The following is a 22478-nucleotide window of genomic DNA, read 5'->3' as shown; positions in this document are numbered from 1 at the left end:
TAACTTCATTTCAGTGTTTATTTGTTTAACAGGTACCTGCTGAGCTTTGAGAATGACTTTGCCTTTCTTCTTCTGAGTGGTGTTAGCTTTGTTTGGAAGGACAGAACTGCAGCTCTGCTCACTGTCACTTGTTCCCTGTGGCTTTTCAGACTGTAGTACTTGCTCCTGGCTCGTGCCTCCTGAAGGCACTGGGGGGAGCACCATTGCATGGGCTCCCTCTCAAAGCTCCTTGATCCTAACATTACAGAGGACAGCAGAGAGCTTGTGTTTGTATGGTTTAAAACCGCGTGCCTGGCGGTGGTGGCGCACACTTTTGATCCCAGCACTTGGGAGGCAGAGGCAGGTGGATCTCCATGAGTTTGAGGCCAGCCTGGACTACAGAGCGAGTTCCAGGACAGCCAGAGCTGTTAAACAGAGAAACCCTGTCTCAAAAAAAAAAAAAAAAAAAACCAAAAAAGAAAAAACAAAAACAAAAAACCAAAAAACTTACCTGTGGTGGCGCACGCCAATAATCCTAGCAGAGGCAGAGGCAGGCAGATCTCTGTGAGTTCAGGCCAGCCTGGTCTAGAAAGCGAGTCCAGGACAGCCAAGGCTACACAGAGAAACCCTGTCTCAAAAAACAAACAAAACTAAATCCAACAAACAAAAACCCTATTCTATAACAATTGAGCAGTCATTGAGTGGGAGGCCTGTTTGAACCATGGATCTCTTAACAAAACTAAGCTATTGCTCCTGTCCGGTTAGTGAGAGCAGACTAGCAGACTAGTAAGCGCCTAAGAGTAAAATTCCTCACAGACACTAAGTCAGAAGTGAGAAGGGGAAAATTGGCCTAAAATTCCACATTATCTAAACCATAATTTTTCAGTTACTAGTTTTGTTTCTTTTTTTCCAAGACAGGGTTTCTCTGTGTAGCCTTGGCTGTCCTGGACTCACTTTGTAGACCAGGCTGGCCTCGAACTCACAGCAATCCACCTGCCTCTGCCTCCCAAGTGCTGGGATTAAAGGTATGTGGCACCGTGCCTGGCTGTAATCATGAGTTGTGAAGACAGAACTCTCAAATGTTTGAACAATATTATTTTTAAATGGCCCAGCGTATATGGATGCATTTGTTTTTCTTCTCTCTCTCTCTCTCTCTCTCTCTCTCTCTCTCTCTCTCTCTCTCTCTTTTCTTTTTTCTTTTTTGGCTGTTATTGGCTAAGCTATCTCTCCAGCCCTGTTTTTTCTTTTGTTTGTTTAGTCTGGTTTTAGTTTTTTTGAGACAAGTTCTCTCTACATAGTCCTGGCTATTCTGGAACTCGCTATGTAGACCAGGCTGGGCTTGAACTTACAGCTGCACCTGCCTCTGCGTTAGAGTGCTGGGATTAAAGGTGTGCGCCACCATAGCCAGCTAAAACTACTTTCCATCAGCATTTTGATACCCTAGAACCTTGTGTGCATTAATCACGGTGTCCATTGCACTGTGACTCCAGGCCCTACTAGTAGATTTTGCAGAACCCTAGGATGGGAAAACAGTTTCTAGAAAGTAACCCAAAACTGGACTGGGAGTGGAGGTCCTGCTATGTTCAAGGCCCTCGGTTCAATTCCCAGCACTGCACCTACCTAGTGTGAGGGCGCATCCCTGCAGCCCAGCACTTGAGAGTTGGAGACAGGGGAAAGGAGGTCAAGGCCACCTTTGGCTGCACAGTGAGCTTGCACATAGCTATAATCCAGCCAGATTCTTCAGGCCAGTCTTCCCTTCTTAGGAAGGTCATGACCCAATGTGACATGCTTATCGACAGGAAATAAGGTTTATAATGATGTTCTATGTAAAAAACAAAACAAAACAACAACAAAAAAAACGGGGCTCAAGAATACAGTTAAAACCTGAGGTGCCTGCTGGGTGTGGTGAGCTGCTGAGTGCACTGTGACCTGCAGCCGCCACCACCAGCGCTCTCTGTGCAGAGTTCTGCCTCGCTTCTGTCTAAAAGTCTTACTTGGGGTTTCTGGATATCTTGTCTTTCCTGTTGTCAGCAGACTTGTCACTATCAGTCATCTCTGATTCAGTCGCCCTACAGCTGTTCTGCAGAGACTCAGGCAGTGGCATAATAGTAGGAAGTCTCTCTCTCTTTTTTTTTTTAAAGTATGGTTTTAAGTATGGTGTAGCCTTGGCTGTCCTGGACTTGCTTTGTACACCAGACTGGTCGGGCCCTGAGTGCTGGGATTACAGGCATGAACCACTGTACCCGGCAAAAAGTGTGTAGCCCAGGTTGGCCTCAAACTCACGATCCTCATGCCTCTGCCTCCTTCAGCAAATCCTATGGCATACGTCACCACAGCTAGCCAGTGGGAAGTCTTAATAGTGAAAACCCAAATAATGCTGTCGGCCTGCTGATATGCACGGTGCTGGGGTGGCTTTGTGTTAAGAACCTTCTGTGTGGCAACTAAAAAGATGATACTTCTGCTTCTGTGCAGTTAATCTTTCTTTTTTTCTTTTCGTTTTTTAATATGCATTGGTGTGAGGGTGTGAGATGCTTTGGAACTTCAGTTCTAGACAATTGTGAGCTGCCATGGGGTTGCTGGGAATTGAACCCAGGTCCTCTGGAAAAGCAGCCAGTGCTCTTAACCACTGTGCCATCTCTCCAGCCCTCATTCATTTCTTTTTTAATATTGTGCTTTAAAAATCTAACTCCCGCCAGGCGTGGTGGCGCATGCCTTTAATCCCAGCCCTCAGGAGGCAGAAGCAGGTGGATCGCTGTGAGTTCGAGGCCAGCCTGGTCTACAAAGTGAGTCCAGGACAGCCAAGGCTACACAGAGAAACTCTGTCTTGAAAAACAAAACAAAACAAAAATCTAGCTCCCTCGTAAGGGGAAGTGACTCCTGGTTTGTCAGAAAGTAGCTTAAATTTTGCTCATTGAAGATACATCAGAGTCCCAAATTGTTAAAAAGTAGATAATTCTGGGAGCTGGAGAGATGGCTCAGTGGTTAAGAACACTGGCTGCTTTTCCAGAGGACCTGGGTTCAATTCCCAGCAACCACATGATGGCAGCTCACAACTGTCTATAACTCCAGTTACACATATACATAAAGGCAAAAGCACCAGTGCATGCTGGGCGTGGTGGTACAAGCACTGGGGAGACAGAGGTAGGCAGATGGCCATGAGTTTGAGGCCAGCCTGGTCTACAGAATGAGTCCAGGACAGCCAAGGCTACCAGAGAAATCCTGTATTCAAAAATCAAAACAAAAACACCAATGGACATAAAATAAAAATAAATAAACCTGTAAAAAAAAAAAAAAAAAGTAGGCAATTCCAAAGCCCCACTCTTCACTTTCTTAGTTAAAAAATAATGTCTTAGGCTCCTCAGTAGGCCGAACTTGATGACTGGAGTTCAATCCTGGGACCAGCTCCTGCGAGTTGTCCTCTGACCTCCACATACCCTGCCCCATACACTCACATAATAAATAAATAAGTAAATATCAATTTATCTTTTTTAAATGTGAGGCATACAAAGTAATGAGTTTTATTATGGCATTTCTATACATATATAAAAATAATAGATTTGGCGTGTAAATTCAACAAATGTTTAACAAATCTAAAAGCTATGTACGAATGCTCTGACTTGAAATTTGCTTGTCTTAAAGGAATTGTCACTCTTATTGCTTCAGGTGCTTATAGAAACAGCCAGGCGCCCAGGTGTGGTGGCGCATGCTTGTAATCCTGGCCATGGGAGGCAGAGGCAGGTGGATCACTGTGGGTTCAAGGATAGCCCAGTCTACAAAAGCAAGTCCAGGACAGCCAGGACTGTTATACAGAAAACCCTGTCTCAAAAAACCTTTAAAAAAAGTAAGAAAGGCCTGTAGCAGAGGCTGTTGCTTGCCTCACAGCACCCATCAGCTCTTTCTCTCGCTTCCTTCTGAATTGTTTCGTTCACCTTTTTTCTACTTGCTATATTAATAACTGTGCCTTTGTAGGGAAAACAGATTTCTTGTCTTTCTTTTTTTCTTTTTTTAAAATTGAGACAACAGGGTTTATGAGTTTGAGGCTATCTTGGTCTACACAGTGAGTTCTAGGACAGCGAAGTCTAATAAGACCCTGAAAGAAGGAGGAGGAGGAGCAGAAGGAGGAAGAGGAGCAGGAGGAGGAGGAGGAGGAGGAGGAGCAGGAGGAGGAGAAGAAGAAGAAGATCTGTTTTCTCTACAAAGGTAAAGGAATTAATATATGACTGAAGAATTGTTGGGCCAGGCATGCTGGCACACATGTGAAATCCCCACACCTGGGAAACTGAGGCAAGAGGATTTTGAGTTGGCGGTAGCCTAGGCGCACACACAAACGAACATTTCCAGGCTTGGACTCTGATGGGAAACTCTGGGACTGGGTCCAGGATAGGCCTGGTAGACTTCCGTGTGATTCAGATGTACAGACGCCACAGCCCTGAGCCCCTGCTCTTGGAGTGAAGGAAGCTTGAGCTTTTACAAACAGGGACCTGGAACCAGAAACTCCTTCTGTGCTTTTGGTTCCCAAAGGGAACCTAGCCTGGGGACAGCCTGTGGTAGCCTAGCGGCTACCCTTTGTACTCAACTGTCCCCCTTTATACTCCCTGTCCTGAGAGGATTCTGCCAGTGGCACATCACAGCCGTCGGTCTCAGCACCCAGCACCTGAGGGAAGGTTTCCCGGGTGATAAGTCTCTAGACATTCCGTAGAGACTCCTGAAGAATATTCTAGATTGCCTCAGGGAGGTGAGGAAAGGAAAAGCGAGTTACTTAGAAACACAGCACACAAGCTGCATGCCTTGAGTCCTGGAATGGAAAAATGCAAACCATTGCCCTAGCGGTGGCACTAGCCATTGGCTGCAGGTAAAGCTGTCTCTCAGGACTTGACATAGTTGAAATGGAGCAGATAGTGTAGGATTGCCCAGTTCATACCTCACATAAGAAGGGCTGTGTTCTGGTGAGGCCTGGCCTGGAAGAACTCCCCATAGAGTAGTTGGTGCCAGTTAGCACATGCAGTACCACCACCATCCTCAGGGTGGAGCTCAAGGGTGACCATGTCTTCTGAGAGCTGCTGGAGGATGCAGCACCAAGCTGTTCTCCAGGCTGGAGGATTGAAGCCACCAGCGGCTGCCAGTGAGACAGCTGCCAGACTGTAGAGAAAGGATCACCAGTGGGCTCTGCTGCTGAGGCTCACACAGAGCAGACTGTGTCACATACTCCTGAGCACCTCACATATGAGCCCTCCAAAATGTTATGAAGCACACCAAGGGCCCAAGCCAAAGCCCACTGGGTATCTAAGATGGTGAACCTTGTGTGTTGTTCTGGCTTGGCGCTGGCGTCAGCTGTTGGAGCAAACATTGTTCCAAGGCTGAGGCTGTAACTTAGTGGTTAACTTGACTCCAATGTCCAAGACCCTGAGAAACACCCTAACTCCTCAAAAGGAAACAAAACCCAAACATTGTTTCCATGATGCATTTGGGAGATAGGATTTTCTTTTTTTAAATCAGTAGACTTTGAGTAAAGCAGATTACCAAGGTGGACCTTGTGGTACATGCCTGTAATCCCTGCAGAAGCTCAACGTCACGTTGATTACATTTGAGTTTCAAATAAGCAACAGCAACAAAACAAAACACAAAGAAAAGCAGACTCCCTTCTCAAATGCCATGGCCCTGGTCCAATTAGTCGGAAGGCTGCAGGTCCCCAGGGGGAGGGAGGAAGGGCTTTGTTCCCAGATTGCCTTTGAACTAAAGACTTTAATAGCAGCTTTGCTAGAGTATCTGTCCCTCCCTAACTGCCCTGCAAGTTTCAGACTCATCAAGCTCCACGATGGCATGGCCCTTTCCCCTCAAAAAGTTAAGCTGTCCTAACCAAGACCCAAGCCAAAGCTGATATAGAAATACAGATCCAAACACTGCGCCATACACGTAGGATCCCAGCCCTTTGGAGGTGGAGGGAGGAGGATCAGAGAAGGTCAAGAGAGTTCAAGGCCAACATCTCACTGGATTGGAGGGGAAGTGGATCCTATGGGAGTGAGCTCCTTGCTTTCTTAACTGTTTATAATTGAGGCATCACAAACCGAACACTATTCTCCATTTGTGCTTAAAATGTTAGTATAAGCAGGGCGGTGATGGCGCACACCCTTAATCCCAGCACTCGGGAGGCAGAGGCAGGCTGTGAGTTCAAGGCCAGCCTGGTCTACAAAGTGAGTCCAGGACAGCCAGGGCTACACAGAGAAACCCTGACTTGAAAAACAAAAACAAAACAAAACAAAACAAAAAAGTTAGTATAAACTGGGCTGTGATAGGGCATACCTGTGGTCACACGCCTTGGGTGGCTGAGGCAGGAGGATGGTGAGAGGCCCATGTCATGAACCATCAGTACACAGGAAGAAAGACCCCCTCCCCACCCCTAACTCTCTGGTCTGGGAATCCATCCACTGATATGTTGGCCTTGTGGGTGTGATATTATAAGTCCAAACTTATCACCTGTGCCTGTATCTCAGCCATGTCAGTCAACAGCTGGGACCTTGGCCTCATGACTTCTGCTCTCTCAACCTCCTATGCCGTGTAGTTTTTATGTCTACTTGACATAAGATAAAGTCATCTAAGAGGAGGGAACCTTAAGAAAATACCTCCATAAGAGCCATCTGAAAAGCATTTTCTTAACTAGAGATTAGCTAGGGAGGGCCCAGGCCATTGTAGGTGGTGCCATCCCTGGCCTGGTGATCCTGGGTTGTCTAAGAAAGCAGGCTGAACAAGCCAAGAAGAGCAAGCCAGTAAGCAGCACTCCTCCATGGCCTCTGCATCAGCTCCTGCCTCCAAGCTCCTGCCCTGTTTGAGTTCCTGCCCTGACTTCCTTTGATGTTGAACAGTGATGTGGAAGTGTAAACCAAATTAACCCTTTTGTCATCAACTTGCTTTGGTCATGGTATTTTATTGCAGCAATAGTAACCCAAAGTGAGACACCTCTTTTTCCTTGTCTGTAATACTAATATCTAGAAAATAATAATTCTGAGCTCTGGTGGAACAGGTGATGGTTTGGTGGGAGGCACTGACTGGGGAAGGGCTATGCAGATGTCAGCCTCGGCCATGTTGTCTGCCATTTAGTTACCTAGTGCTGAGCACTTGAGAGCAGGGACCATTTCACTCCTCTTACTCTCCACCTTGCTCTATTTGTTTTGCTGTTTTGAAAAGAAAGGTCACTGTGGCGGCACATGCCTTTAATCCCAGCACTTGGGAGGTAGAGGCAGGAGGATCGATGTGAGTTCGAGGCCAGCCTGGAATACAAAGTGAGTCCAGGACAGCCAAAGCTACACAGAGAAACCCTGTCTCGAAAAAACAAAACAAACAAACAAACAAACAAAAAGTCTCATCTAACCCAAGTTGGTCTCAACTCTGTCAGCCAAGGATGACTTCGAACTCCTGATCCTCCTTCTTCAACCTCCCAAAGGCTGGAATTACCATCCCGAGCCACAGCACCCAGCGTTCCCTCATCAAAAGAGCCTAAGGCAAATCCCAGCAAGTTAGCAAAGGAAAACAGAGACATGAGCCTGTAACGGAGCCAACCGAGAGGGATTCAGAAACAAACTGCTCTCAGGCAGTAGGGCTGCCTCAAAGCTTACTGTAACTGCTGAGAATGGGGAAACTGGACAGTGGTTACACAAGTCTGCACTGTTGTCAGTGAGGTAAAGGCAGCTAACGGCTGTGAGAGAAACCCAGCCTGGCAAGACCCTCCTCTTCCTCTGCTTCCTTCTCGACCTTGTGATTCCAAGGAAATGAAAGTGTTTCTGAGTCTGAGGGAGGCTCCGTCCTCTCTAGAGGCTCCCCCCCCTCCAGTTGAGCCAATAGAAAAGGCTTCTGAGGAGAGACCTAATCTCAAAATAAGGCTATAACCTTTAGTTTCTGAAACTAAAAGTCACGGGGAGAGAACGGACAAGACACGGGGGGCACTGTGGTTAGACTGCTTGTAACCACGCTTGGTTCCGCTGTGTCTCCATTTCATGATCAGAAGGACCTTGCCCAGCACTTGGGCTGCCTCAGCTTCCGGCTGGGCCTCCAGTCAGTGTCAGCTCGCATTGAGGCCGCCCAGGTGTGCTTTATCCAATCCAGCACTCAGCAACAGTTTCCCGACTGTTTCTCTAGCGCAAGTCTCCAGTACCGAGCCCTGTCCGGGAACCCATGCCCTCCGCCTCTGGGAAGTCAGAGGAAGCTTGCCAGCTCATGAGTTGGAGAAGCATGGACATTTCAAGGGAGAAGTGGGACTTTCTGGTTAAGAAGGAACCAAGGGACCAGGCGAAGGAGAACAAGTATGATGCAATCGAGCCTGGGGTCAGACACCAGGGGGTGCTTCCCTGCTCCGGGAATGGAATTTAGCATCCTTTGGGAGGTACAGGGACCTTCAGGCATCTTCCTTGCGCCCAGCATTCAGGGAATCTCTAAGAGTTGCCAATCTGGGACTTTTTGAAGCAGGTTGTCACTCGAGAATTCATGTACTTTCTTTCTTTTTCTTTTTTTTTTTTTTTAATTTTTATTTTTTGGATAGGATCTCAGTTTATGGCTCTGGTTGGCCTTGAAGTCACTATGTAGTCCAAGCTAGCCTCAAACTCACAGAGATCCACTTGCCTCTGCCTCTGTGGTGCTAGGATTAAAGGTGTGTGCGACCCTGCCGTGCTGAATTTATGTACTTAAAAATCTTTGTTATTTAGTGTAAACAGTGTGTTTTTTGCAGCACTTCCCTCCATGTCTCACATTTGTCCTGGGAATTGATGTCATTTTTAAAATGTGTCACCAACCTGGTAATGTAAGCCAGTTGGTGGAGTAAGTTTGAGGCCAACCCAACATTCAGGACCTGAGGCAGGATGTTCACAAGTTTGAGGTTAGCCTGGGCTAGACAGACTGTATTTCAAGAGCCATAGAATGGACCATCTCTCAGAGAAGAGGCACGGCCACGGGCTTTGCGGAAAGTCTGCGGGGCCAGCATTCAGTGCTTACGCTGTAGCTAGGGCTAGACCATGCGGCTTTGTCAAAGCCTCCAGGTTAAAGCTGTGGTTTCCTGTGCCTTGGCAATCTTGGAGATGTGTGTTATGGTTTTGCTCTCATATATTCCCCCAAAAGCTTATGCACTGAAGGCTTGGTACCCGTGCAACTTTAAAGTAGGCCTTTGGGAACCACCTGGATCCTGATGGCTCCAACTGTGGAAGTAAATTCATCCGTTTATGGGGTTGTAGCTTAATGGACCTTAAGGGACTCCCCCCCCCCCCACACCTCCAAGCTTCTGAAACTGCACTTCCTAGCCTTCCCAAAGCTGTGACCCTTTTATACAGTTCCTCATGTGGTGAGCCGAAACCATAAAATTACTTCCATTGCTACCTCATAGCTATATAACTGTGCTACTGCTGTGAATGGTTATGTAAATATCCATGTTTTCCCAACAGTCTTTGGGAGTCTCGACCCACAGGTTGAGAACTGCTGTTCTAGAAGGCGAGCAGTTTTCCAGTGCTCCACACTTCCACAGTGACGTGCTGTAGTGCAAAGCCTGAAACTGTCAATCAAAACACTTTCATCTTACGTGTTGTCAAAATGTAAAGTGCGTACTTTGTCCCAGTGAAACGCAAGACCTACAAGTGATAATGTCTGACACATCTGGTCTCTCTTCAAACCACCAGGACGCACTCCCCTGTCACGTGGGAGAGGCTGAGGTAGAGAGGAAAAGGGGAGGGGGGAGGTTCTGGGGGCTGGGACCTGTGAAAGCCACACCCCAGCTCCTCTTACAGCTGTGAATAATTTAATTCACATCGACGACAATCTTCGTGGAAAGAAATAGTTTCAAAAGGGTAAAGGAGTCAGGCGGTGGCGGCGCACGCCTTTAATCCCAGCATTCAGAAGGCAGAAGCAGGAGGATCTCTATGAGTTCGAGGCCAGCCTGATCTACAAAGTGAGCTCCAGGACAGTCGAGACTACACAGCGAGACCCTGTCTTTTTTTTTGGGGGGGGGGGGGCGGTTTCGAGACAGGGTTTCTCTGCATAGCCTTGACTGCCCTGGGCTCGCTTTGTAGACCAGGTTGGCCTTGAACTCAGAGCCATCCGCCTGCCTCTGCCTCTGCCTCCTGAGTGCTGGGATTAAAGGTGTGTGCCACCACACCAGGCTGAGACCCTGTCTTAAAAAAAGGAAAGAAGGAAGGAAGGGACTCTCCCCCGTCCCTACAAAGTCCCAGTGCTAGATAGTGGCAGTTCTCTGGCTCTGTGGAAGAGATGGCAAAGCCAGGCTTTCTTCCACCAGGGCCATCTCTCCTAGGAACCTGCAAACCAGACTCCACATCAGAGGCAGGAAAAGAGCCAATTCCATGATTGGCCAGGTGTGGGGGAAGGGCCTTCCTTGGAGAAGGTGGGGGGGTTTCCACCTGGAGCCCATCTCTCTCTCTCAATGCTAGATGCAAGCTCACAGAGAGGAAGGCGGCCTTGGTGAGTAACCGTGAAGAAAAGAGGAAGCCACTGCCTTTCTGTGGAAACTTCTCTGAGAACTGTTGGGTACAGGATGTGTGTCGCTGGTCAGTGCAGGGGTTGTGACAGCGGCACCACGCTGACTTCAGTGTCTCCCCAGCCCCTCCAGCTGCTGATGTCATGTTGACAGCCTCAGCCTTCCTTGGTCCTGGGATCTGAGGGGCAGGAGCAAGCCGGCAACAGAGATGCTGAAGCATCACTTCCGGTGCAGTGTTCCCTGGGCGTGGTGCCTGTCCTGGCCAGGGTTTCTGTTGCTGCAAGGAAACTCTATGACCAAAAGCAAATTGGGGAGGAAAAGGTTTATTTGGTCTATGCTTCCACGTTCATAATTCATCACTGAGGAAGTCAGGGCAGGAACTCAAGCAAGGCAGGAACCCAGGGGAGCTGCTTACTGCCTTGCTTTCTCATAGAACCCAGGACCAGCAGCCTAGGGATGGCACCACCCATAATGGGCTGGGCCCGCCCCCACCAACCACTAATTAAGGAAATGCCTTACAGGCTTGCCTACAGCCCAGTCTTGAGGAATTTTCTCAATTGAGGTTTTCTCCTCTCAGATGACTCTTAGCCTGTGTCAAGCCGGCATAAAACTACCCAGCATAGTGCCCCAGTCCCTGGTGACAAAGGCCTGTCACACAAAAGGAAGGCTCTTCCAGTGTATTTGCCTGTAGCCACCGTACTGATTCTCTGGCTTTTCAAAAGCCCAGACATCTTTGAGAATTTTGTAAAACTGCCCACCCTTGCCCAAGGAAAAAGTTAGGGCCTCCTAGTCTGGGTCAGTGATTTCGGAGAAATTCATGGGATTTCCCCCCAGAAATTTCAGGAAGCCCCAGAGCCCTTGGGCTTATGGTAAACCCCTGCTAGCACTCCTGGAAACCCCTGTTTCTGAATGGCCCAGTGTGGGAGCTGTAGCTTTGAGAGGCCCAGGAGTGCTTGAAACTCCACACTGAGAGGTGCTGTGTGCACCAAGTGGCTTTCAAGGGTTAGGGTGAACGAAGAATGTATCTGTTTAACTCCCAGTGCCAAAAGAAAAGCCAAATGTGAGGTGCGCACCTGGCACCCCAACCCTGGGAGGCTGAAGCCAGAGGACTAGCACAAGTTGGCCGCCAGCCTGGGCTGTACAGCAAAATTTTATCTCTAAGAAAACAAAATAGAACCATTTTTTAAAATTGTTACATAATAGTACAAACGTAATTCTGGGGATTTAGAAGTGGAGGCAGGAGAATCATGAGTTCAAGGTCACCCTCCACCGTGAGCAAGTTCAAGGCCAGCCTGGGCTATATAAGACTTTTTTTTAAAAAATATATAGAATGCTTAATGTTTTTTATTAATGCATTAAAATATAAGTTGACGCTGAGCCAGGAGGTGGTGGTGCACACCTTTAATCCCAGCACTTGGGAGGCAGAGGCCGGTGGATTGCTGTGAGTTCAAGGCCAGCCTGGTCTACAAAGTGAGTCCAGGACAGCCAGAGCTATTGCACAGAGAAACCCTGTCTCAAAAAAAACAAAAACAAAAACACCTTTATTCCCAGCACTCCAGAGGCAGAGGCATGTAATCTCTGTGAGGTCAAGGCTGGCCCAGTCGACACAGTGACTTTCAGGACAGCAAAGGCTACATAGAGAGACCCTGTCTCAAAGACAAAATGAATAAATGGAAAAAATGCGGCTGGGGTGCAGCTCAATGGTAGAGTGCCTGCCTAGTACGCACAAAGCCCAGGGTTCAACACACACACACACACACATGTACACACACACGTACACACACACACACACACATGTACACACACGTACACACACACACATGTACACACACACACTTTCATCTATTTGTTTGTTTGAGACAGAGTTTCTCTGTGTAGCCTTGGCTGTCCTGGACTCACTTTGTAGACCAGGCTGGCCTTGAACTCACAGCAATCCGCCTGCCTCTGCCTCCCAAGTGCTGCGATTTAAGGTATGCACCATTATGCCTGGCCCTTTTCATTAAGAAAAAAAAAAATGTGTCTTGAGCACTGGAGCGTTGGCTCAGCAGTTAAGAGCGAATGTTGCTGTGGCAGAGCACTAGGGTTTGATTCCCACACAGAGGCTCACAACTGTCCACTTCCAGGTCCCCAGCACCCTCCTCGGGCATCAGGTATGCATGTGGCGCACAGGCATACATACAGGCAAAATGGTCACACAGGCAAAATAAGACAAATATGGTGAGAACAATTTAAAAACATATAAAACTGTGTCTCGCCCATTTGCACGGCAAGCTGTGACTGGCGTTCGGTGGCCGTGGCCTCGCCATGCTCCTTGATGGCACCCCTCCAGCAGCGGGGACCACAGCCCTCCCCGCTCTGCGCTTCCGTGCGCCTTTTGCTGTTAGCTTTCACTTCCTCTTTTTGGAGTAGGAAGCTGTGAGAGTGCACAGGGAGATCATTGCAGAAACCTGCCGTAAGTCACGTGTTTGCAGCAGGCTGCTAAGTTCCCCAAGAGCAAGATGTCCTGATGTTCCAGACTGTGGGGATGGACAGCTGGTGGATGGGGTGAGCCAACTCTGGCCATTGAGGAAAGAGTCACGCCCCAGGGGACATCAGGGCGTTGGTTCCAAAGTTGTTCAAGCACGGTCCCATAAGCTGGACAGCTCACCACCATAGGAATTTACTCTCTCCTTATATGCAGGCTGGAAGTCCAAAATCAAGGTGGCACCAGGCTGTGTCCCTGTGCTCAAGGAAATGAATGTCACTCCTCAGGCTTTTTAGCCACAGGTCCTGACTTACATCCCTTCTCTCTGCACAAAATTTCCTTTGTTTGTTTCTTTTTGCTTGTTTTGTTTTGTTTTGTTTTCGAGACAGGGTTTCTCTGTGACCTGGTTGTCCTGGACTCACTCTGTAGACCAGGCCGGCCTGAACTCACAGCGATCCGCCTGCCTCTGCCTCCCCAGTGCTGGGATTAAAGGCGTGCGCCACCACCGCCCAACCTCAAATTTCCCTTTTCTGACAGAGATTAGTCAATTCATTGGGGCCATCCTAGTCCAGTATCACTTCAATTTTTTAAAAGAGATTTATTTATTGTTATGTATACATTGCTCTGCCTGAGTGCCAGACGAGGGCGTCAGATCACATTACAGATGGTTGTGAGCCACCGTGTGGTTGCTGGGAATTGAACTCAGGACCTGTGAAAGAGGCCATCTCTCCAGCCCAAGCATCACTTCATTTTTACCTTGACTACATCATGTAAAACCTATTTCCAGATAAGGTTACATCTTGGGGTCCCAATAGCCATGGCTTGGAGTAACATGCAGCTAGCTCCCTTTCGTATAGCTAATGAGTATTTTTATGAAAAGCAAGCTGGTGTGTGCTTGGGTAATTTCCCCGCAGCTTCTAACCCAAAGAACGGGAGTGTTGGGTGTGCAGTGGGTGCTGGGAGCAGCTCTAGAAGCCAGGAACACGAGGATACAGCCTCTGCCTCCCCGGGGCCCACATTGTAGTGACAGAGGCAGGCCGCTGATGGGTCCACCTCGCCGGGTAACTGACACGCGAGGCTGTAGGAAATGGCTGGAGCAGGCGGGGAGAGTGGTAGACTGTTTTGGTAGGGACAGAAGGGCTCTCAAGAAGTAGGAGGAGTGGCAGGAGTGGCAGAAGTATCTGAGGGCAGAGAGCCAGGGCAGAGGAGCCAGCAAGATGGCTCAGTAGATAAAAAAGGCACTTGCTGTCAAGCCCTACAACCTGAACCTCTATGGAAGAAGGGGAGAACCCATTTCTGAACATTGTTCCCTGCCTTACACACACACACACACACACACACACACACACACACACACACACACACACACACACTCTTAATAGACCTAATTAAAATGTTTAAAGCCCTGGGCAGAAATGAAAATACAAATACCCAGGCGTGGCCTTCCCAGCAATGGGGACAGAGCCAGGAGAGAGGAGAGAGAAGCCCAGGCTGGGAGCTGGGCATCCACCTGGCTGCGTAGCCAGCGATGCTGGCCTCAGATGGGTATGGCACTGAAGGATGGACTCCCAAGCTTCTGCAAGTGGCGCAGGAACGCATCTACTTCCTCCAGCTCCCGGTCCCTCATTGTTTGGTGGGGTGGAGGCTCCCTTGGCCCTTGCCTAGCATTGGAGCGGTCACACACCATTGTCCTCATCTCCTCCAGACAGTAAGCACGGAAGTAGGGTTTCTCCGCTGATACCTTTTCCCTATTTCTTCTTGTTTTTTTCCCAGAACTGTACCTGTCTCCTGGTGGGGTAGAGGCTGGCTTCTGATGTCCTCCGAGAAGTGGCCAGCAGTCTTAGGGCTCTTGCCTCTGGTGGCAGAAGGACAATTCTTTTTTTTTTTTTTAAGAGAGTTTCTCTGTGTAGCCTTGGCTGTCCTGGACTCACTCTGTAGACCAGGCTGACCTTGAATTCATAGAGATCCTCCTGCCTCTGCCTCCCAAGTGCTGGGATTAAATGTGTGCACCACCACTGCCCGGCTAGGAGGACAATTCTTTTTGAGGGGCAGAGGACGAGACAGGGTTACCCTGTGTAGCCTTGGGTGTCCTGGAACTCACTTTATAGACCAGGTTGGCCTCAAACTCACGTCAGTCGGCCTGCCTCCGCCTCCCGAGTGCTGAGATTACAGCACCTATCCAGCTCTGATGAGCCCTCTGCCCTCCTTATCTAAGAAGCAAGCACTCCACTGCTGAACACCGGTTTTTACTTTGTTCACATCCCCATAACACAATATATAGCTTCTTGTTTCTTGGTTTGTTGAGACAGGGTCTCAAGTAGCGGCCTCAAACTAGCTATGTTGTTAAAGATGACTGAACTCCTGATCCTCCTGTTGCCACCTCCCAAGTGCCAGGATTATAGGCCGTAAGCCAAAACACACAGTTCCTGCCGTACTGGTGATTGAACCCTAGGGCTTTGTGCATGCTGGACAACTGGTCTACCAACAGACTCCCACCCCCAGCCTCAGGAAGAAACTCTTCAGAGGAGCAGGGGAAATGGGTTTTCACAAGGGGCCTGTGGTCAAAGGGCTGGGGCAGGCAGTGCTGTCTTCTCATGCAACTCTGGGAACTCTGTTTTTATGGATCACAAAGTCAGTGGCACTTTTACAGCTGTGTCTGGGGGTGAGGTAAGTGGGGAGGTGTGTGTGTGTGTGTGTATGAGAGAGAGAGAGAGAGAGAGAGAGAGAGAGAGAGAGAGAGAGAGAGAGAGAGAGAGAGAGAGAGAGAGAGCGCACAGCTGCTCAGGTGTGGCAGCTCCTGGTTACCTGGCTGTCACCTCTAGCTGTTGTCCCTTCTCTCTGGCTGCTTAGAACCCCCTAGTGAATTTTGTTGTTTCCATCTAACTTTTATTTTATTTTATTTTTGAGACATGGTATCACTGTGTAGCTCTGGCTGGCCTGGAACTTGCTATGTAGACTATGCTTGCCTAGAACTTGTAGAGATCCACCTGCTTCTGCCTTCTGCCCTTGTCCTCCTGATCATCTTGCTTGCATCTCCTACGTGGTCATAGGCAGTGGGCCCACACACCCTCTATGCCATGCTGATGACTGAACCCTTGGGCTTTGTGCTCGCTAGACAGCTAGACAGTGCTTGGATAAAAGGCATGTACAGCCACATCCAGCTTACGTCAGTTTTTGGTTTTTCAAGACAGGGTTTCTCTGTGTAACTCTGGCTGTCCTGAAACTTACTCTGTAGACCAGGCTAGCCTTGAATTCACAGGGATCTGCCTGCCTTTGCCTCGCCCCACCACTGCCCAGCTAAGTTTATTTTATTTTTAAGTTTACATGTGTCTATGTCTTTGTAGATGCCTGCAGGAGTCAGAGCTGTTGAATCCCCTGGAACTGCCGCTATAGGTGGTTGTAAGAAACTCAGTGTAGGTTCTGGAAACCAAACTTGGGTGCCGGTGCTGGTGCGGGCTTAGTTTTATGTTAACTTGACACAAACTAGAGTCATCTGAAAGGAGGGAGCCTCAATTAAGAAGCCCGTAGGGCATTTTCTTTTCTTCTCCCACCCAAGGGCATTTCTTAATTAGTCACTGATGGGGGAGGGCCCAGCTCCTAAAAAAACAGGCCAAGCTAACCATAAGGAACAAACCATGCTGAACAGCTTATAGCTCCAGTCTTGTTTTCTTCTACAGCCACTTCTTGGATCTGACACTTGACAGAGTTTTGTGTACACTGTTCCCTCAGGCTTGAAGTTTAAACATTTCCTATGACCCCTATGACCCAGGACCATCTTCTTCTTCTTCTTTTTTTTCTACTTTTTACTTTTTAAAGCTTTGGGCCTGAGATGGCTCAGCAGGTACAGGTGCTTGCTGTTAAGCACCTGACCAGAGTTCAATCCCCAGGACCCACGTGGTGAAAGGAGAGAATTAAGTCCCACAAGTTGTCTCTGATGTGCACAAACATTCTGTGGCACGTACATGCTGTTCTTCCCTTGGGGACACTGGTTTTAAATACATTCATAATAAGAATAAAATACATAATTATATTGTAATAGTTATATAATTATAATAAAGCAATAAAACTGTTGTTGTTATTATTGTTTTTTAAAAGGGTTTTCCTTTCCTTTCCTTTCCTAGACTCGTTTTGTAGACCAGGCTAGCCTCTAACTCACAGAGATCTGCCTGCCTCTGCTTCCTGAGCACTGGGATTACAGGCATCCTCCGTCCGCCAGCACTGCCCAGATACATTTATTATTAAAATAACTAAAACATAAACAAAATGTAAACAATAAATAAAGGAAGCCTTGGTTGAGTTTCCTGGCTAAGGGGTTACGTTCCTATAATGAGGATGTTGCTCTTCACTGGTAGGACACAAATGTGAGTCAGGACAGGAACTCAAACAAGGCAGGCACGTGGAGGCAGGAGCTGATGCAGAGGCCATGGAGGAGTGCTGCTTATTACTGGCTTGCTCCTCATGGCTTGCTCAGCCTGCTTAGAACCCAGGCCCTCCCCTATGAATCATTAATTAAGAAAAATACCCTAAAGCAAGGCATGGTGGTGCACACATGTAATCCCAGCACTTGGGGGGGCAGAGGCAGGCAGATCTCTGTGAGTTCAAGGCCAGGCTGGTCTACAAAGCAAGTCCAGGACAGCCAAGGCTACACAGAGAAACCCTATCTTTAAAAAATGAGGAGGAGAAGGAAGAGAAAATGCCCTACAGGCCTGCCTACACCTGGCATTTTATCAACTGAGGGTTCTTCCTCTCTCATGACTCTAGCGTGTGTGGAGTTAACATAAAACTAGCCAGTCCACCCACTGTACCATCTCAGCAGCCCAGACTCAGGGATTTAACAAGAACCAAACCACAATAACCTCAGAATATCCATCTTTGCTGAATCTGAAACTGGGCCAGTGGTTGACATGTGCACCAGGAAGTGGTGTCCCCTCAGAAGGACAGGCACCTCCCAGGACTCCTCTTGGCCTTCCTAGAAGGGCTGCTGGGAACACAAGGAACCTAAAACTAATGGATAATATTTCACAAGCTCTCAACTGCCTCTACCTACAAATAAGTGGAAAAATCGGGCGTTGGTCCTTTCTCAGAACTGGGCTGACCCACATCCCAGAAGGGTTCTTGAGTGATCAGGGATGCAGAGGTTCCAAGCTGCACCCCAGGGATCTGTGTCTAGAGGCCCAGGGTGTTCTTACTTAATATCCTTGTTGTCTAAGCTGTCACCCTTCAGGTAGGGATCTGGGGGTCTGGGACCCAGCCCTGGGGTTACCTGGCATGGGCAGGACCTGGGGCAGCCCTTGTAGGTGTGGCCTGAAGATTCTGTCCCAGCGGCTCTGCCATCTGGGGCCTCCTTGCTTTCTGCCAAGCATCAGCTCAGTCTGTCTTCTGTTTTCTGTATTGCTTCTTTGCCTTTCCTTTTTATTATTCAGTTTTATTTGCTTTTCACCATCAAAGGGAAGCCAGCTCTTTCTTCTTGCCTACAAACTGTTGTTTTCTTTCTGTTTTGTTTTTATTGTTGTTTTCAATTCTGGAATAGAACCAAGGACTTTGTTTATGCTCAGCAGCCACAGGCCCACACTCCCAGCCTCTATCTAGTTTTATTACTTTTTTCTTTTGGTTTTGAGGGACAGGATTTCTCTGTATAACCTTGGCTGTCCTGGTCTCTCTTTGTAGATCAGGCTGGCCTTGAACTCACAGTGATCCTCCTGCCTCTGCTTCCCTTAGTGCTGGGATTAGAGGTGTGGGCCACCGGGGCCTGGCTGGGCACTGCTTTCGAAACCACACCCCCACCCTAGAGAAGCTCGCAGGGTGGGGTGGGGTCAGGTGGTCGGTCCCTAGCTTCTTGAAATTGCCATAGGAACTGGATGGACTTGGCTCACACCTGTTATCCTAGCCCTTGGGAGGCTGAGGCAGGAGGATTACCACTGATCTGAGGCCAGTCTGAGCAATATAAATTTGCAGGTCAGTCTAGGCTACAAAAATTTAAAATAAGGAAAGGAAGGAAGGAAGGAAGGACAATAAAAGAAAGACCAAAGACCACATTTACCACTGGAAAAATATGGGAAGCCACTTAAATATTAATGTGTGGTGCTTCTTCTTTTTTGTTTTTTGGGGTTTGTTTTTTTGTTTTTTGTTTCTGGGGACTGGGCTTCTCTGTGTAGTCTTGGCTGTCCTGGAACTTGCCCTGTAAATCAGGCTGACTAAAATGTATATTATAAGGCAGGCCCAATCACAGCAACAGGTGACAAACTTTACTACAAATGAAGAGACACACACATACACATTTATACACACATAACACACATACAACATTCACACACTTTCACTCACATTCACACACTTACACTTATTCACATACTCACAACATATTTATACACACACATTTACACACTCATACACTTACACACATTTTTACATGCACACACTCACACGCACACACTCACAGAGCAAAACAACCCAGAGACAGAGTCCCTGCAGAAGAGAGACAGCCTGCAATACATCCATCCCCCAAGGTCCAGGGGGTTTTAGGTGTTCTTGGTGGCCTGGGATTGGTTCCCTTCCCTAGTCTGGGGTTGGTCCACTGAGACTAAGAAAGGGGAGCTAACGGGCTCCCAGCTTCAGGTACACAGACTCAGCACTGGTCTTGCTTATGGCCAGCTAGCCTGGACTGGTCAGCGGCAAGGGTCCTGCTGAGGGGAGAACGGGCTCCCCAGGCCTTCAGCGGGGTGAGGGGGAGGAAGAAGCCAGAGTTCACTATCTTTGTTATCTGTGTGTCCCCTACCCCTATCTGTCACCCTGCCTAGGATCTGTCACCCTCCTGGTTCCTTGGGATGACCTTGAACATCAGATCTGCTTGAACCCATCTTCTTATTTCTGGAGTCACAGACCCACACCACCACAGTAGGTTTTATATCAGACTTTTAGCTTTTCTGTTTTTGAAACAGTCTCATGTAGCCCAGGATAGCCCAACCTAGAACTCATCCTATAGCTGAGGCTAGCTTTGAAACTCTAATTTTCTTTTTTTTTTTTTAATTTTTTTTTGAAGCTCTACTTTTCTTAAGTTTTTTTTTAGGTTTGTGTATTTTATATGCACAAATGTTCTTCCTGAATGTCTGTATGTATACAACCGTGTGTATGCCTGGGTTATGGGGAAGGCAGAAGAGGGTGTCAGGTGCTCTTGGAATCAGAGTTGCAAATGGTGGATGCTGGGAACTGCACCCTAGGAGATTGCTGATCCACTTCTCCAGTCCTGCTTTTCTTTTTATTTTATCATCATCATCATCATCATCATCATCATCATCACCATCATCATCATTTTGGTTTTTCAAGACAAGGTTTCTCTGTGTAGCCCTGGCTGTCCTGGAACTCACTCTGTAGACTAGGCTGGCCTCAAACTCACAGAGATCCATCTGCCTCTGCCTCCCAAGTGCTGGGATTAAAGGTGTGCGCCACCACTGCCTGGCCTGCTTTTCATTTTAAATAAATGTGTTTTTAAATTAAGTTGTATTATTCAGATTACATCCCAACTGTTATCCCCTCACTTGTATCTTCCTGTTCCCCCCTCCCTTTTTCACCCTATTCCCCTCCCCTAGGTCTGTGACCGAAGGGGACCTCCTCCCCCACTATATGATCACAGCCTATCAGGTCTCATCCTTATAGCCTGCCTCCCCTTCCTCTGAGTGCCGCCAGGCCTCCCCACCAAGGGGAAGTGGTCAAATAGGGGCCACCAGAGTTCATGTCAGAGTCAGTCCCCACTTTCCACACAACTGTGGAGAATGCGCTGTCCATTGGCTAGATCTGAACAGGGGGTCTAGGTTCACTGCATGCATTGTCCTTGGTTGATACAGGAGTTTGTTCAGGCCCTCCTGGATCCAGATCTGCCAGCCTTGATGGTCTCCTTGTAGGCAGCCCTGTTTTTTATTTTCAGATTCTTACTTGTAGAAAACTTCTGTGATAGCTTTTCCCCCCGTGTGTGTGTGTGTGTGTGTGTGTGTGTGTGTGTGTGTGTGTGTGTATTTCAAGACAGGGTTTCTCTGTATAGCCTTGGCTGTTCTGGACTCACTCTGTAGACCAGACTGACCTAGAACTCATAGTAATTCTCCTGCCTCTGCCTCCCTGAGTGCTGGGATTACAGGCCTGCGCCACTGCGCCCAGCTCAGTAATCTCCTTTTAACACAGACAGCAACTAATTCATCCTTAGTGAAGTTTCTGAGAAAGACCCCTCCAAAAACATGTCTCCAGTCCTCCCACATTAGAGAAGAGAAAACACTTGATGGGCACTTCTGATGCCTCGTGGCTTCCTGTGGCAAGGATTACTATACATATACTCTTGCTCATAGCTCTCAAATAATGCAGGAGAGTCAACTCTGGAAATTTCTTAGGAACTGAGGACTGCTTCGGACACAGATTCTCGGACGAGTGGGCTGCTGACAAGGCACGGCTGCCAGGGAGTTACTCTTAGCTTGTATGGGTTTTATAGTAATCATCGTATAATTCAAAGAAAACTTTCTGTTCCTGTTCCTACTTAATAAAAATAGCAAGAGAAGCATACGTGGGACTAGGAGAGGAAAAATCTGAACTGCAAATTCCGTTCCATTCACATCTTACATGATAGCCATCAAGGGACAACTCCCAAGAACCTTTTCCTTCTGACCCTGTGTCCTTCCTGTTGGGTGTGTGGTCTAGGCAGGACTCTGTCTACCATCATCACTGCCCACCAAGTGTCAGTGCTTTGTACAGCGCTGACTCTCGGTGTTTGCACTTTGTGCACTGATGACATGATTGATGGGGGTGGGGGGTGGGGCTTGGACAGTCTTCGGAGGATGTGTGGGTCAGGCAGCCACTGCAAGCAGAGTGGGATTTGTAGCCTCAGGTCCTTCTGTCCCCAGACCTGAACCACCGTCAGCCTTCCATCCCACTCTCTGCTCCGACTTTAGGAGCAAAAGGACTTCAAAAGACTCACAATCTGGTTAAGGGGAGAAGATGAATTACATAAAAGCCTTTCCTTCTCTGCACATTACGGGTTCTAATCAGAGCATCATAGCAGATGCCCTTAAATGCAGGGATTTTGAAAACAGAGTGTCTTGGCTAATGTCAGAGCTGTCTGTGTGCCAGGTGGTGTGCTGATGAGAAGCTGGACCATCCAGCACTTCTAAACTTGAGCTGTCAGCAGTGGTGGCGCACGCCTTTAATCCCAGCACTCGGGAGGCACAGGCAGGAGGATCGCTGTGAGTTCGAGGCCAGCCTGGTCTACAAAGTGAGTCCAGGACAGCCAAGACTACACAGAGAAACCCTGTCTCAAAACAAAACAAAACAAAACAAAACAGAACAGAACCAACTTCAGCTGGGCGTGGTGGCGCTCGCCTGGCAGAGGCAGGAGGATCCCTGGGAGTTCAAGGCCAACCTGGTCTACAAAGAGAGTTCAAGGACAGCCAATGCTACACAGAGAAACCCTGTCTCACAAAACCAAAACCAAAACCAAAAATAAGAACCAACTTCAGCTGGGTAGGGCATGGCGCATGCCTTTAATCCCAGCACTCCGGAGACACAGGCAGGTGGCTTGCTTTGAGTTTGAGG

Source organism: Acomys minous (assembly GCF_964271855.1).
Source record: "Acomys minous genome assembly, chromosome: 13".
Taxonomy (NCBI): Eukaryota; Metazoa; Chordata; class Mammalia; order Rodentia; family Muridae; genus Acomys; species Acomys minous.
This window is presented reverse-complemented; position numbering follows the sequence as displayed.